Source organism: Chionomys nivalis, chromosome 11, assembly GCF_950005125.1.
Source record: "Chionomys nivalis chromosome 11, mChiNiv1.1, whole genome shotgun sequence".
NCBI lineage: Eukaryota > Metazoa > Chordata > Mammalia > Rodentia > Cricetidae > Chionomys > Chionomys nivalis.
Window position 1 is genome coordinate 20,209,266 of NC_080096.1, and position 15,042 is coordinate 20,224,307.

The following is a 15,042-nucleotide window of genomic DNA, read 5'->3' on the forward strand; positions in this document are numbered from 1 at the left end:
TAGAACTCACTCTGTAGACCAGGTGGCCTCGAACTCAGATATTCACCTGCCTCTGCCACCTGAGTGCTAGAATTGAAGGCATTCGCCACCACCACCCAGTCTTTTTATTTTTATTGGTGCTTTACCTGTATGTATGTCTTTGTGAGGGGTGTTGGATCCTGGAGTTACAAACAGTTGTGAGCCTGGGTCCTCTTGAACCAGTCAGTGCTCTTAACTACTATACCATCTATCTCTCCAGCCCCTGTTTTGTTTTACTTTATTCCAGAAAATTAAAGCAACTTAAAAATGATACCCAAATCCCAGCACTTGGAAGGCAGAGGCAGGTAGATCTCTGAGTTTGAGGACAGCCTGGTCTACAAAGTGAGTTCCAGAACAGCCAGAAATATACAGAGAAATCTTGTCTCAGAAGAGAGAGAGAGAGAGAGAGAGAGAGAGAGAGAGAGAGAGAGAGAGAGAAATGATATCCAAAATATTGCTAAAGACTCCAAAATGAAAAAGAAGATAAGTGATTATGTTAAATGTAGCCATGTTTGTATATTTCTCTGCATGAACAAGAGTCACAGGACTGGGATATAGCTCAGTTGGTAGAGTGCTTATCTTGTGTGTACCAACCCGAGTTCAGTCCCACATCATAAAGCAAGGCACAGTGTATCCCAGAACCTCTGAGGCTGAGACAGAAGGATGAGAAGTTAAAGGTCATCCTGAGTGTAAGGAGTCACACAAGTGGCCGGGTCCCTCCCTGAGGACCTCTAACTGCCAGGCTCCACCCACAGAGCACACACTCTTAACTGCCCTAACAGCTAGGCCCCCAGCCTACCGAGTAAAAAGCTGAGTCTCAGGACTTGAAATTCCACCAATCTCTACCCTTGAAACCTTAACCCTAAGAAGTTCATTCCCCTCCCCCAAAAACTGTCTAAGCCCTGCCTTCTGCTCAGTTCTTCACTGTTTCTTGCCCAAGCAGAGGCAGCCACCCTCCTGGGTTTTTTTCCTTCCTGGTAAATCTCTTCTGTGAGGTTTGTTGTGAGGTGTGACTTTGTGGTATTTCTTGGCTCCCTACTGCCTGGATTTCTTTCCATCCAAACTATACCACTTACATTTATGTCAGAACCCAGCATAGGCTCTCCCTGTGCCTGCGGTTCCCCTCGGGTGCCTAAGGTGCACAGACCCTATCCCTTACTCCTGTGCACCTGCCACAGACTCACCTTCCCCTCAGCAATCACTCTGTCCCACCCATCTGCAGCATTTAGCTAAGTTTCCCCTTTAGTCAGTGTAAACATTTCCCTGTGTCTGACAAAGTGACCACTGATTGTCACCCCCAGCCATGGTCTCTAAGGCCACAGACAGCTGGCCCTCTACACCTGACCCCATCACCTGACCCTTATAGTTGCAATCCTGCAGTTTCCTTAGGCCCAACTGGGCTGCTGTGCCCCTGGCTGTCCCCTTCTCCCTGGAGCTACCTGTAATCCCACAGCTCCTCTAGGCCCTCATGGCTTTCGTGACCCCATTGCCGACCCTTTCCTGTGGAAGAGACCCTCCTCCTGGAGCTTGGTTTCCATTCACCTCACCTCTACAGAAGCCCTGGTACCTACCAGGCACTGAGACTCCTCTGCCTTACAACGACCCACTGAATGGCTTGACCCTTGTTCGGTCCTCCCTGAGTCCTAGGTTTGCCCACGACTAGGCTGCAGTGATATTTTCCTTCCTCTCTACCATGGGAACGTGTCTTCCATACCCTCCCACTCCCCCTTGGGATGCCTCTTAGAAAACCTCCAGACTCGGGGAAACCCTGTCTCAAAAGCCAAAAAAAAAAAAACCTCCAGCTTCTCCACCTGACCCCCAACTGAAGGGCCTCAAATTTACTCACTTTTGCAATAAAATTTGGCCTCAATACCCCTTAGATAATCAATCCAAAGAACCACCTAAGAGCACTCTAGATCCTAATATCACTCAGGACCTTTACAAATAGTGTGAGCGATCAGGGAAGTTAAATTCAAAGATCTCTTTCTAAAGGAAGAAAGGAGGATATGGGGCATGGAGAGATGGCTCAGAGGTTAAGAGCACTGGCAGCTCTTGCAAAGGTCCTGAGTTCAATCTTCAGCAACCACACGGTGGCTCATAATCATCTATAAAGAGATCTGGTGCCCTCTTCTGGCATGCAGGCAGAACACTGTATACATAATAAATAAATAAACCTTTAGAAAAAAAGGGGGAATATGATATTAGAAATGATGAGATAAAAGGTATCTTATTGAATGTATCGTAATCCAAAAAGCAACTGTTGATCTCAAAATATTTTATATTGGTATGGGGTTTTGGTTTATTGATACAAACTTAATGTTAATTTTGTTATACTGTATATTATTTCTACTCCTGTTTGGGGTATTGTGCTTATGCAGTTCATTTTAAAATGTTATGTAGGGCTGGAGAGATGGCTCAGAGGTTAAGGGCACTGGCTGCTCTTCCAGAGGTTCTGAGTTTGCTTCCCAGCAACCACATGATGGCTCACAACCATCTGTAATGAGGTCTGGTGCCCTCTTCTGGTCTGCAGACATACATACAAACAGTATACATAATAAATAAATGTTTAGGAAAAAAAATAAATAAAAAAGTAATGTATAATTAAGAAATACAGGTGAATATTTAGTCATCTATAAAAATCAAACGTGTAGTCATATTAGGTATATATATGTTTTTTTGAGACAAGGTTTCTCTGTAGCTTTGGAGCCTGTCCTAGAACTAGCTCTAACAGCACTAACAGGCTGGCCTCGAACTCACAGAGATCTACCTGCCTCTGCCTCCTGAGTGCTGGGATTAAAAGCATGCGCCACCAACGCCCAGCTAGGTATATTTTCAAGGTTAAACAGATATATTTACGTAGATAAATGATCATCAAAGACTATAGAATTTGGCATTTAACAACCTAAGGCTTTTCATGATGGTGAGACATGTCTGCTTCTGACAGAACCAGTTTGCTTCAAAAGATGATGGGCATCAAAGAAACTCTGTATGGAGATGGAGTTTTCATTCTTTCTTTTTTTATTTTTTTAATTTTTTATTTTTCGAGACAGGGTTTCTCTGTAGCTTTTTTTGGTTCCTGTCCTGGAACTAGCTCTTCTAGACCAGGCTGGCCTTGAACTTCCAGAGATCTGCCTGCCTCTGCCTCCCGAGTGCTGGGATTAAAGGCGTGCGCCACCACCGCCTGGCGAGATGGAGTTTTTTTTTTTTTTTTTTTTGGTTTTTCGAGACAGGGTTTCTCTGTGGCTTTGGAGCCTATCCTGGAACTAGCTCTGTAGACCAGCCTGGTCTCGAACTCACAGAGATCCACCTACCTCTGCCTCCTGGAGTTTTCTTTCTTTTTTTTTTTTTTTTTTTTAAATATTTATTTGGGGCTGGAGAGATGGCTCAGTGGTTAAGAGCACTGGTTGCTCTTCCAGAGGTCCTGAGTTCAATTCCCAGCAACCACATGGTGGCTCACAGCCATCTGTAATGAGATCTGGTCTCCTCTTTTGGCATGTGGGCATACATGGAGGCAGAATGTTGTACACATAATAAATAAAGAAATCTTTAAAAAATTATTGGCTCAGCAGTTAAGAGCGCCGAATGCTTTTCTAGAGGTCCTGAGTTCAATTCCCAGCACCCACATGCTGACTCACAACCATCCATACCTGAAGTCTTGTGGAATCCAATGCCCTCTTCTGATGTGCAGGTGTATGTACAGTTGAAACATCCATATACATAAGACAAATAAATAAATCTTTAAAAAAAAAAAAGGTAGACAGCATTCGGGAGGCAGAGGCAGGCAGATCTCTGTGAGTTCGAGACCAGCCTGGTCTACAAGAGCTAGTTCCAGGACAGGCTCCAAAACCACAGAGAAACCGTCTCGAAAAACCAAATAAATAAATAATTAAATAAATAAATGGTAGATGGGATAATTTAGGAAAAGCTGACTAGAACTAAGCCAACCTGAGGTCAGGCATTCATAAGTAAGAATAAGTCTCTGTGTATGTATTTATTTGGGAGCTGGGTGGCAGGACCCCCAAAAGAGTAAAGAGCAAAGAGAAAAAAAAAAAACAAAAAAAAAAACAGCCAACAACAGAATACTGGTTGTATGTCCTTCCTGGGTCAAACTCATGCCTGCCATTGCGATCGTACCCACTGTCTTATTAGACTCTCTCACCACGCTTCTCGTTAGTTGCTCTAAGCCCAATATTACTACCATCCCTTCTCCTTCCCACACCTCTCTCTTCAGTATCGTAGACTTCTTTAACTCCAACATGCTTTGTGGGCACACTGGATTCTGCGGTTGCAATACCTTTTACCCTCAGTACCACCACCCAGTCCCTGTGCCCAAACATTCCCAATGCCTCCTTTCTCTATGGCACTCAAGTTTATCACTGCCTACCTGATGGGTGGTTCGGTACATGTACCCTGGTGTTCTCTTTTCCAAAACTAGAGGTTGGTACCTAGTGAAGAGCCCGTGTGGATTCCCATCAGAAGGTTTAGAGCATGCTGGCATGACAAAGGAGCAGCTCGGGTCACCCCGTCTAGAGAGGGCCTGGCGGAACTGACTACTTACCTAGCTCTTTTAGCTCTTCCTCTCAGTTCCTCCAGGATCTCCGGTGGGGGCCTCAGCCCGTTCTTACCTCAAGGGACATAGACTCCCTGAGTGCCACAAGTGCTACAAGATCATCGAGGATTAACTAAAGGCAAAAGAGGTGGCCTTTGTCAACTAAGTCTGTCCCATCACCTCTTTGCAGCAGGACCAAGTCCCTCCTCCCAACCCCGTGCCTAGGCTGAGAATGGATTCCATGCTCCAGAAAGTCCGTTCATGCATTAGAGTTAGATCCTGGTCCCACTGTCAGTGGCCCCATACACTGCCCAAGTCACACCCTTGTCACCTGTATTCAGTTCGTTCCTACGCAGGTTCCCCAGGTGTCAGTCTGAAGTCAGTGATCTCTCACTAGTCGGGTCAGCTACCTTAACTACTTAGGTTAAGGTATTACCCTTCTTAACCCACTTTCTCCTACTGGTTGCACCCTGCCTTATAAACTTCTTATCTACATTTCTTCAACAATAGAGTCAAAATATTTCCAAGCAGACTTTTAATCAGTTGTTATTACAGAATTACCAGCCCCTAGCTTCAGAGCCAGAGCCCAGCGATGGTGAAGATCAAGTTCGCCCAAAGGGTAGCACGGCTCAGCAGGAAGCAGTCTAAGGGTCACACCACCCCCTTTCTTGTGACCTGATTGTCTAGTAATAATATAAAGGGGGGAACGTAAGCCCCTCGAGTCATACAATTGGTTAGGCCCCTCCCCTGAGGCCCTCCAACTGCCAGGTTCCATGCACAGAACACTCTAACTACCCCAACAACTGAATCCTGCCCCCACCCCACAGAGTAAAAAGCCCAATCTCTGGACTTGAAACCCCACCAATCCCCAAGAAACTCTATATAAGCTCCGCCTTCTGCTCAGTTCTCTGCTATTTCTCCCCTGATCAGAGGCAACCACCCTCCTGGTTTTTCCCTCCCAATAAATCTCTTATGTGAGGTTTGTTGTGTGATGTGACTTTGTTATTCCTTGGCTCCCAACTGCCAGGATACCTTTCCATCCAAACTATAATGCTTACATTGAGTAACATAGCAAATTCAAGGTTAGCCTGGGATAGCCTGGGGTATATGATCCCTCTATCTCAATTTTTTTCATTTTAGAAATTTTGCAGGTGCTGGAGAGATGGCTCAATAGTTAAGAGCACTGGCTGCTCTTCCAGAGGTCCTGAGTTCAATTCCCAGCAACCATATGGTGGCTAACAGCCATCTATACTGAGATCTGGTGCCCTCTTCTGGCCTGCAGGCATGCATGCAGGGAGAACATTGTATTCATACTAGTAAATAAATCTTTTTTTTTTTTTTTTTTTTGGTTTTTCGAGAGAGGGTTTCTCTGTGGCTTTGGAGCCTGTCCTGGAACTAGCTCTTGTAGACCAGGCTGGTCTCGAACTCACAGAGATTCACCTGCCTCAGCCTCCCGAGTGCTGGGATTAAAGGCGTGCGCCACCACCGCCCGGCCAATAAATCTTTTTTTAAAAAAGAAAAAAGAAAAGAAAAGAAAATTTGTAGAGAAAGTATTGGGAAACCCTATTGCTAAGGATGTCACTAGGTGCCTGTCCTTCTTAACCACCCTCTCCCTAGTTTGGAAAATGAGATTATACAGGTCAGGTTTTTTCAAGGTCAAAACAAACACCATTTGTGCATTTGCTTGAGGACAATAATTTGCAGCCCACTCTGTCTCCCTTACAAGGATTTACTGGACATGGACAACAGTTAACTGAACCTCAGCCTGATGTCACACAGAGCAGCTGATGCTGCTATGCTTTCTGGCAAGCAGCCCGGTTTCAGCCCAGAGCACCTCAGCAATGACTCACCTTCTACTTGCCTCTTAGCACATTACCCTGTACTAAAGCTAAGAGAAACCATGAGTCAGAACTCTCTGGGTGTTTCTTTGCTCCCAGATTGCTGTGGCCCAATTTTCAGGCCTCCAGCTGGTACTACAGTTTCGGGGCTATAATGTCTCCAGAGGTTGCTCTGAGGTTACTCACGGCCCAGTATTTCCTGAATGGTGGGTGAAACTTGGTTCTATGTGGATGGAGAGTGAGGTCTGGAAGACCAAATCACAAAGGACAGGCCCAGGGCCAGCATGATGGCTCAGGGGTATAAATGCATGCCACCAAACCTATTGATCAGAGTCAGAGCCCAGAAATCCACATAAAGGTGGACAGAGAGAACCACATCCATGCTGGGTGGTGGTGGCGCACGTCTTTAATCCCAGCACTTGGGAGGCAGAGGCAGGACGATCTCTGTGAGTTTGAGACCATCTCTGTGAGTTCCAGGACAGGTTCCAAAGCTACAGAGAAACTATTTCTTCTGCCCCCAAAATGCTTTCTTTTCAATATCTTATTTTTGTTTTTGGTTTTGTTTGTTTGTTTTTTGTATTTATGACAAGGTTTGGTGTAGCCTAGGCTTGCAGCAAATTCTCCTTGTTGCCAAGGCTGGCCTTGAACTCCTCCAAAACCTCCTCCTTCCAGTCCCCAATAGTAAGATTCCTTCTCAAAACAAACAAACAAACAACCATAAAGGGCTATGGAGACAGATGAAGGCCTTTGACACAAGGTCCTGTTGATGGAATTCAGTCCCTAGAACTCATTTAAAAGGTGCAAGGAAAAAACTGACTCTGCAGGGTTGTTCTCTGGGCTCCACAGGAGTCCCATGGCACGTGACTGCACCACCCCCCCCCACAATAATAATGTTTAAATGAAAGAGATCTTTTTAATTCTATCCTTTGGTTTGAGTATGTGAAGGAAATCCAGTCTCCTGCAGATATATAGTTAGAATATCCAGAATAGTAAGGGCTAAAGAGAGAAACCCTGTCTCCAAAAACCAAAAAAGGTCATGGTGGTACACACCTTTAATTCCAGAACTCAGGAGGCAGAGGCAGATGATCTCTGTGAATTTGAGGCCAGTCTGGCTACAGAGCAATTTCCAGGACAGCCAGGGCTACGAAGAAAAATCTGTCTTGAAAAACCAAAAGAAGAAAGAGGAGGAGAAGAGGAAGAAGAAAGAGGAAGAGCTGTGCAGTGTTGACACATATCGTTAATCCTACCACTCGGGAGGCAGAGGCAGGCAGATCTCAGTGAGTTCGAGCCCAGCTTGGTCTTCAAAGCGAGTTTCAGGACAGCCAGTTCTATTATACAGAGAAACCCTGTCTCGAAAAATGAAATAAAATATAGAAAGTGAAGAAGAGAGAATAAATAAATTCATCATTCTTTTTTTTTTTTTAAAGATTTTATTTTTTATTATGTATACAACATTCTTCCTCCATGTATGCCTGCATGCCAGAAGAGGGCACCAGATCTCATTACAGATGGTTGTGAGCCACCATGTGGTTGCTGGGAATAGAACTCAGGTCCTCTGGAAGAACAGTCAATGCTCTTAACCACTGAGCCATCTCTCCAGCCCCTCATCATTCTTTTTTAAGAGACAGGATCTCTCCATGTAACCCTAGTTGTCTTGGAATTCACTATGTAGAAATGACTGGCTTCCAATTCAAAGATCTGTCTGCCTTTGCAGGCCTCCCAAGTGCTGGGATTGAAGACTTGTATCAGAATGTCCAGTCATTTTTTCAAGTAAATATTTCACAACAAAATTTGTGTGGCTTAGTTTCACATCTTAAAATCTGAGAAATATGGCCAGTCGGTGGTGACGCATGCCTTTAATCCCAGCACTCAGGAGGCAGAGGCAGGCAGATCTCTGTGAGTATGAGGCCAGCCTAGTCTACAGAGTGAGTTCCAGGACAGGTTCCAAAGCTACAGAGAAACTCTGTTTTGAAAAACCAAAAATAAAAAATCTGGGAAATATGCCAGACAGTGGTGGCGTACGCCTTTATTCCCAGCTCTTGGGAGGCTGAGCCAAGCGGATCTCTGAGTTCGAGGCCAGCCTGTACTACAGAGCAAATGTTTGTAAAGACTTAGCACACAATATATAAGAGGAACATGGTCAGTGTTTCTGCTCAGTCCAGCCTTGATCTTATGATAATGTCATTTTATTCATCTGACTCTATACTGTATTATTACTGTTTGTCTATGTATTATGGGGGGGTGTCATTGAACAGGTACAGTATTTCTTAAGTATATTTCTTAAGTATTTCTAAGTATATCTTATTGTCAACGTCTTTGATCTGTTTGTGTGTAAAGTGCACATAACATTTAACAGCTTTTTAATCAGGTGTAGATCAGAACCTGAAATTCTGGGCAGGTGTCCTCCCACTGAGAATGCATAAGCGCTTTTTGTTTTTGTGTGTTTTACTGACTTTTATTTGTATGTGCGTGTGTTTGTGAGTTATGTGCACCACGTGTCTGCAGATGACAGCTGAGTTGTGAGCTGCGAGCTGTCACATAGGTACTGGGAATTGAACCCAGGTACTCTGGAAGGCAGCCAGCGAAGCCATCTCTCCAGTACCTCTAATCCCTCCACCCACCGGGACTTTTTTTTTTTATTATTATTATTATTTATTATGTATACAATATTCTGTTTGTGTGTATGCCTAAAGGCAGAAGAGGGCGCCAGACCTCTTTACAGATGGTTGTGAGCCACCATGTGGTTGCTGGGAATTGAACTCAGGACCTTTGGAAGCGCAGGCAATGCTCTTAACCACTGAGCCACCTCTCCAGCCCCTCCCCGGGACGTTTTTAATTGTAATCAATCCTTGTATTCGCTGTATCAAACGTTTCTTCCATATACAAAGTAGATTCCAACTCTGGAGTCTAGGAAGCATTCCTCTAGACAGATGTCTTTGCCCATTTTGCATATGCCAGCATATCCAGGCACTGAGGACAAATCGCTCAAACTCAACAACACACTGCTTGGACTTAGAAGCTCAAGAGATCGCACGAACCTTGCCACATTTCCAATGGTCCTCCGTGCGCATGTCCCTGCGCAGGCGCAGTCTGCATTACCCGACTTCCGGGGATTCATGTATAAATATGGCTGCCTCGGCTCTTCTCGTTCTTTCCAGAGTGTCGGAGTCGTCCTGTAGTCTGTTGCTGGTGAGTTACCTTCCGCTCCTTTTTCTGCTGCTGTCGGTTTACCGACGGGGTTCGGCTCCCAGGTTGGAGGTTGGAGAGAAGCGGTTGCGGTTGCGGCTGCGCAGACTCCGCGGGGAGGCCGGGATTCACTCGGCGTAGCGTGGCCTCCTTGGCGGATACGTGCCGCCCTTCCCGCCCGGGACGAGCCTTTCTTAGCTTCATTTTCCAGAGAGTCTTCGCTTTCCCTTAAAGTTGGTGCTGCTCGGGAGGAAAAACTTTCAGCCCGGCGGCGGTGGCGCACGCCTTTAATCCCGACATCGGGAGGCACAGGCAGGTGGATCTGAGTTTGAGGTTCGCGCTACACAGAGAAAGCCTGTTTCCAAAAGGAAAAGAGAAAAATTTTGTTCATAGTAAATATGCCACGTGATTATCGTAGTTCGTGGGCATGGTTTTAACTTTGTGCCTAGGTTCTCAGCTGCGTTTATAATTTTTACTCGTGTCGTAGACAAGTTCCTACGCTTTGGTTTTTGGCGGTAATCTATTACTCTTAATTCAGAGATAATTCTTAAGGCAAATAATGACAATTTGGCAGATGTTTCGTTCTAATTATATCCAAAAAAGTCGGGAGGGGTAACTCATACTAGAAGTACCAGCACTCTGGAATCGATATAGGGTTAGTTGAAAGACGGTCTTCACCGTGTATTTCCAACGTGGATACCTCGGGAGGTCACTCTCCCCGGGCTCTATCCTAGTGGCGTAGGGGAGCATAGGGCCCTGCCCCGTGATGTATAGTCCCGTTCCACGACGTTGGAGATGAAGCTGGGCCTCGAGTCTGCGCCTGCATATTCCTACGGCTTCTCAGAGTCCTCTGGACCGTGACTGGGGAGACAAACCATGCAGGAAACAGTCTTGAATCAGGAGATCGGGGAGTGCGACTGCATGATGGAGAAATTGGATTAGGATTTATTTATGAAGTAAATGCCCTCTTTTTCAGAATTCATCAGTGATTACAAGTTACTTTTTGCTTAAGGTAAGCTGAATTGAATGCTAGTGTCTTCCACGTGGTTTTTTTTTGTTCCAATTGTAAACTAAATTTACATATTAGCCATTTTCTGTGTGTTATTAGTGGATACCTGTAACTCAGGTCATTAGAGACTAATTTGCTTTGGAGACTTGCGTATTGGTTGGGGTTGACGAATCATTGGGTACTACCAGACTTCCCAACGTGGATACCCCGGGAGGTCACTCTCCCCGGGCTCTGTCCTAGTGGCGTATGGTAGCATAGGGCCCTGCCCCGTGATGTGTAGTCCCGTTCCACGACGTTGGAGATGAAGCTGGGCCTCGAGTCTGCGCCTGCATATTCCTACGGCTTCTCAGAGTCCTCTGGACCGTGACTGAGGAGACAAACCATGCAGGAAACAGTCTTGAATCAGGAGATCTATGAGGGAGTCTGCGTGATTCAGAAATTGCATTAGAATTGTACTCACAAATGCCTTCTTTTACAGATCTCATCAGTGATTACGAGTTGTTGGTTAAGGTAAGCTCTACTTGAATTGTGTCTGTCACATGATCTTTTTTTCCATTTGGTAACTGAATTTATGTATTAGCAATTTATAATAAGTGGGTACTTGTGACTTTTTAGGGCATCAGACTAGTGTGTTTCCGGAGACTTGGTTGACGAATCATTGGGTACTAGACAGACGTTCCAACGTGGATACCCCGGGAGGTCACTCTCCCCGGGCTCTGTCCTAGTGGCATAGGGGAGCATAGGGCCCTGCCCTGTGATGTACAGTCCCATTCCACGATGTTGGAGATGAAGCTGGGCTTCGAGTCTGCGCCTGCATATTCCTACGCCTTCTCAGAGTCCTCTGGACAGTGACTGGGGAGACAAACCATGCAGGAAACAGTCTTGAGGTGATAAGTTGGTGGCTCAGTTGGAAGGCAAAGAAGGGCACGCTCCAAAGCTACAGGGAAACCCCAGGGGTCTTTAAAAACTTAAAGTGAGGTGCTAAGGGTTTCAGTGTTTCACTTTTGAGAATCTGATCTTTGCTTGTTTTTCTTCAGGAAAGAAGAGGATCTACACAGCTAGCTACCTGCTGAAGGTTAACTTGGTGCTTGATTTGGAGTCTTGTAATTAACTAGATACAATTTGGCAAAGTTGCTGTATTTGGGTTTAACACCGAACATTGTCATTGCTAAGCATGCACTATTCTCCCTAGCTATTCTTGGTCCGGTAATGAATATTGATGTCTAGGTTTGTGCTTTAGCATATATGTGGCCCATTTCCTGGTAGGATGTACGCTGGCTGCCCCAAGACCATATGCACCACAAGTGGTACCGAATGGTATACAGAACTTATATAAATAAATGCCTGACAACTGATGTTGACCTTTGTATGAATTAAAGGAAAAATTTTTTGACTATGTTTTCATTTTGAATTAATGTGTCAGTCAGTACATGTGTACAGAACACTGGATGGTTTCTAGTTGTTCGTGTAAACCAGCTAGTGTATGATGCATGGATTGGGAATGAACTTGGACTGTTGGTAACACTGTTCCAATAAGTCTGGTCCAATGAGGGCAGTGTGTGGTGGGTTCACCTTAAAGCTTGTCCTTATGATGTGTGCTAGGGGTGGTAGCTAGGTCATAATGGGAAGCCCTGATTTCCTGTGCTGGCTGCTTTCACCTTGGGAAAGTCAAGAACCTGAATGATGGAATAGGGAGAAGGTAGGCCTTGAAGATAGATGCTGGGTGTCAAGATAGATGATGGGTGTCAAGTGGTAATGAGTGTGGGAGGGAATGCCCTGAGTTGGCATGGGACATGCCTAAGTGTATAGCTAGGGATTCCAGCAGAAACACAGGCTTCTCAATTGAAACAGCCCATCTCATAGCTAAGGTGTCTTTCAATATGCCAACATAAGCCATCACTAGCTTCTGGGGGTAAAATCCTGTACCTCCAAGTTCAGTGAGCCTGTCCTTAAGCTTTTGTTTTAAATTTATTATGTATATAGTGTTCTGCCTGCCTATAGGCCAGAAGAGGGCACCAGATCTCATTACAGATGACTGAACCACTGTTTATGTGGGTGATGGGACCTTGGGAATAACTGCCAGTGCTTTTAACTTTTGAGCCATCTCCAGCCCCGCCCTTAGTTTTCTGATAGTCCTGGACGGCACAATGCCTTGGCTACTGACAGCAAAATTGTTTCCATCCACTTTAAATTTGGATCATCGCTCCTGTACCTGTGCAGGGGGGTGATCCCATAGCCTAGGCAAGTAACCTTCCAGAGGACATAAGCCCCTAGATATGGTTGTCAGTTCCCAGTGCATAAGTGGGTGAAGTATTTACTTTCATATGCTCCAAATAACATGGTTAGTGTTTTAAGGTACAGCCTTAAGAGTTAAAGCAATCCAGGGCTACACAGTAAGAAAGACCCTGTCTCAAAAGATCTTTTATGTGCCTACAACTGGAAATACCAGCTGAAGTACATAGCAAGACCCTGTTGTGAAGAATGCTTAGGTTTCTTGGGGTTGACGGCAGAACCTAAATTCCGGGCCATCCTGTTTTACATGGATTATGTCCTTTAAAAGAGGTGGAGAGGGTTATCAACCATGATACGAGAGCTTACATCAGCACCCATGCAACATCCTGGGCATCACGAACACATGTATTAAACCTGGTGGCCGCGGGCGTGTGAGGTCCTGGGTTCAAGTTCCAACAATGAAATCAGTTTAATCCTCTAGAAGTCAGGCTCCAACCGCCTCTATGGTGATTGAAGTCTTAATGTGCATTGGTGTTTGGCCTCAATGTTCATCTGAGGGTGTTGGGTTCCCTGGGATTAGAGTTACCATGTTGGCTCAGAATTGAACCTGGGTCAAGGGAAGAGCAGCCAGTGCTTTACAGCTCTTATTTCGTGTGTGTTTATGTTCATGTAACATGTGCAGGTCATTCCAGATGTTTATGAGCTACCTTGTAGTGCTGCGATTTCAACCTGGGTTCTCTGCAAGAGCAACAATTTTAATCTCATTTTCTACCTCAAGTTTTTGTGAGAAACAAATGGGTTAATGCACATAAGAAGGGTTTACATCTATGGGAGGTGTTTCAGTGGCTGAAAGTTATATTGCTCTTCCAGAATGCTAGAGAGTTTGGTTCTTGGCACCCACATCCAGCAACTGCCTGTAACTCCAGCTCCAGAGGTCCCAGTGCCCTCTTGCAATCTGCACACCCTGCATGCAACATTCACAAACCCACACACAGACATAATTCAAAATAAATGATTTGGGGGCTGGAGAGATGGGTCATCTGGAAGAGCATTGGCTGTTCTTGTAGAAGTCCTGAGTTCAATTCCCAGCAACCACATGGTACCTGACAACCATCTATAATGGGATTTGATGCCCTCTTCTGGCATATAGGCATAGGTACAGATAGAGCTCACATACATAAAATGCTGAAAGAAATTTTTTTTTTTTTTTTTTTTTGGTTTTTCGAGACAGGGTTTCTCTGTGGTTTTGGAGCCTGTCCTGGAACTAGCTCTGTAGACCAGGCTGGTCTCGAACTCACAGAGATCCACCTGCCTCTGCCTCCCAAGTGCTGGGATTAAAGGCGTGCGCCACCACCGCCCGGCGCTGAAAGAAATTTTTAAAAATGAGTTTGAGGGACAGGGACTTGGTGACACACCACTATAATCCTAGCACTGGAAGGCTGAAGCAGGAGGATTAGGCATTTGGTGATAGCCTAGGTACATGAGTCTTTCCCCTCCCCCTAAAATTTCTTTTTTTTGGTTTTTCGAGACAGGGTTTCTCTGTGGTTTTGGAGCCTGTCCGCTGGTCTCGAACTCACAGAGATCCTCCTGCCTCTGCCTCCCAAGTGCTGGGATTAAAGGCGTGCGCCACCACTGCCCGGCTAAAATTTCTTTTGTAAGATAAGTGATGATCATATTTCTGTAATTACATTAAGCCATGTGAATGGGTAAGATCTTGGAGAAAGACAGCAGAGTCTCCAGGGCGAAGCTTGGAGAAACTTCACAGTTTATCATCCAAGAGAGGAGGTCATGATGGAGGCAGAGGTAACCCTGAAAAGGTAAGACAAAACTAGGGCACCCATCTGGGGCTGGCACTACATAGTAATCGTCAAGAAATGGCTCCGTTGGCAAAGGTGCCCGCTGCCAAGTCTGAGGACTGAGTTTGCCTCTGGGACCCACATGATGAGTGGACAGAGAACGTAATTTTGAAAGTTGTCCTCTGTCCCCACAAGCACTGGACGTGCGTACACACACAAATAGAAATCTAAGTGTGTTGACAGGTGAAGCATCAAGGTCAAGAGGCCTCTCCCGGTTGTGAGCCCCACTTTTTTTTTTTGTTTTGTTTTGTTTTGTTTTTCGAGACAGGGTTTCTCTGTGGTTTTGTAGCCTGTCCTGGAACTAGCTCTTGTAGACCAGGCTGGTCTCGAACTCACAGAGATCTGCCTGCCTCT

At 45.3% G+C, this 15,042-nt stretch overlaps 1 long non-coding RNA gene and 3 other non-coding genes across 4 annotated transcripts; all 4 read left to right on the forward strand.

Annotated features, from left to right (window-relative positions):
* Positions 1–9,497: 9,497 nt before the first annotated feature.
* Positions 9,498–11,992, forward strand: LOC130883819 (uncharacterized). Its single transcript, XR_009057995.1, has 4 exons — positions 9,498–9,594; positions 10,568–10,603; positions 11,079–11,110; positions 11,638–11,992. It is a non-coding gene; the product is annotated as an uncharacterized LOC130883819 (long non-coding RNA).
* On the forward strand, positions 10,279–10,482 carry LOC130884578 (small nucleolar RNA SNORA73 family). The gene has a single exon (XR_009058094.1). It is a non-coding gene; the product is annotated as a small nucleolar RNA SNORA73 family (small nucleolar RNA).
* LOC130884579 (small nucleolar RNA SNORA73 family) lies at positions 10,794–10,997 on the forward strand. The gene has a single exon (XR_009058095.1). It is a non-coding gene; the product is annotated as a small nucleolar RNA SNORA73 family (small nucleolar RNA).
* LOC130884576 (small nucleolar RNA SNORA73 family) lies at positions 11,279–11,482 on the forward strand. The gene has a single exon (XR_009058092.1). It is a non-coding gene; the product is annotated as a small nucleolar RNA SNORA73 family (small nucleolar RNA).
* Positions 11,993–15,042: the final 3,050 nt, after the last annotated feature.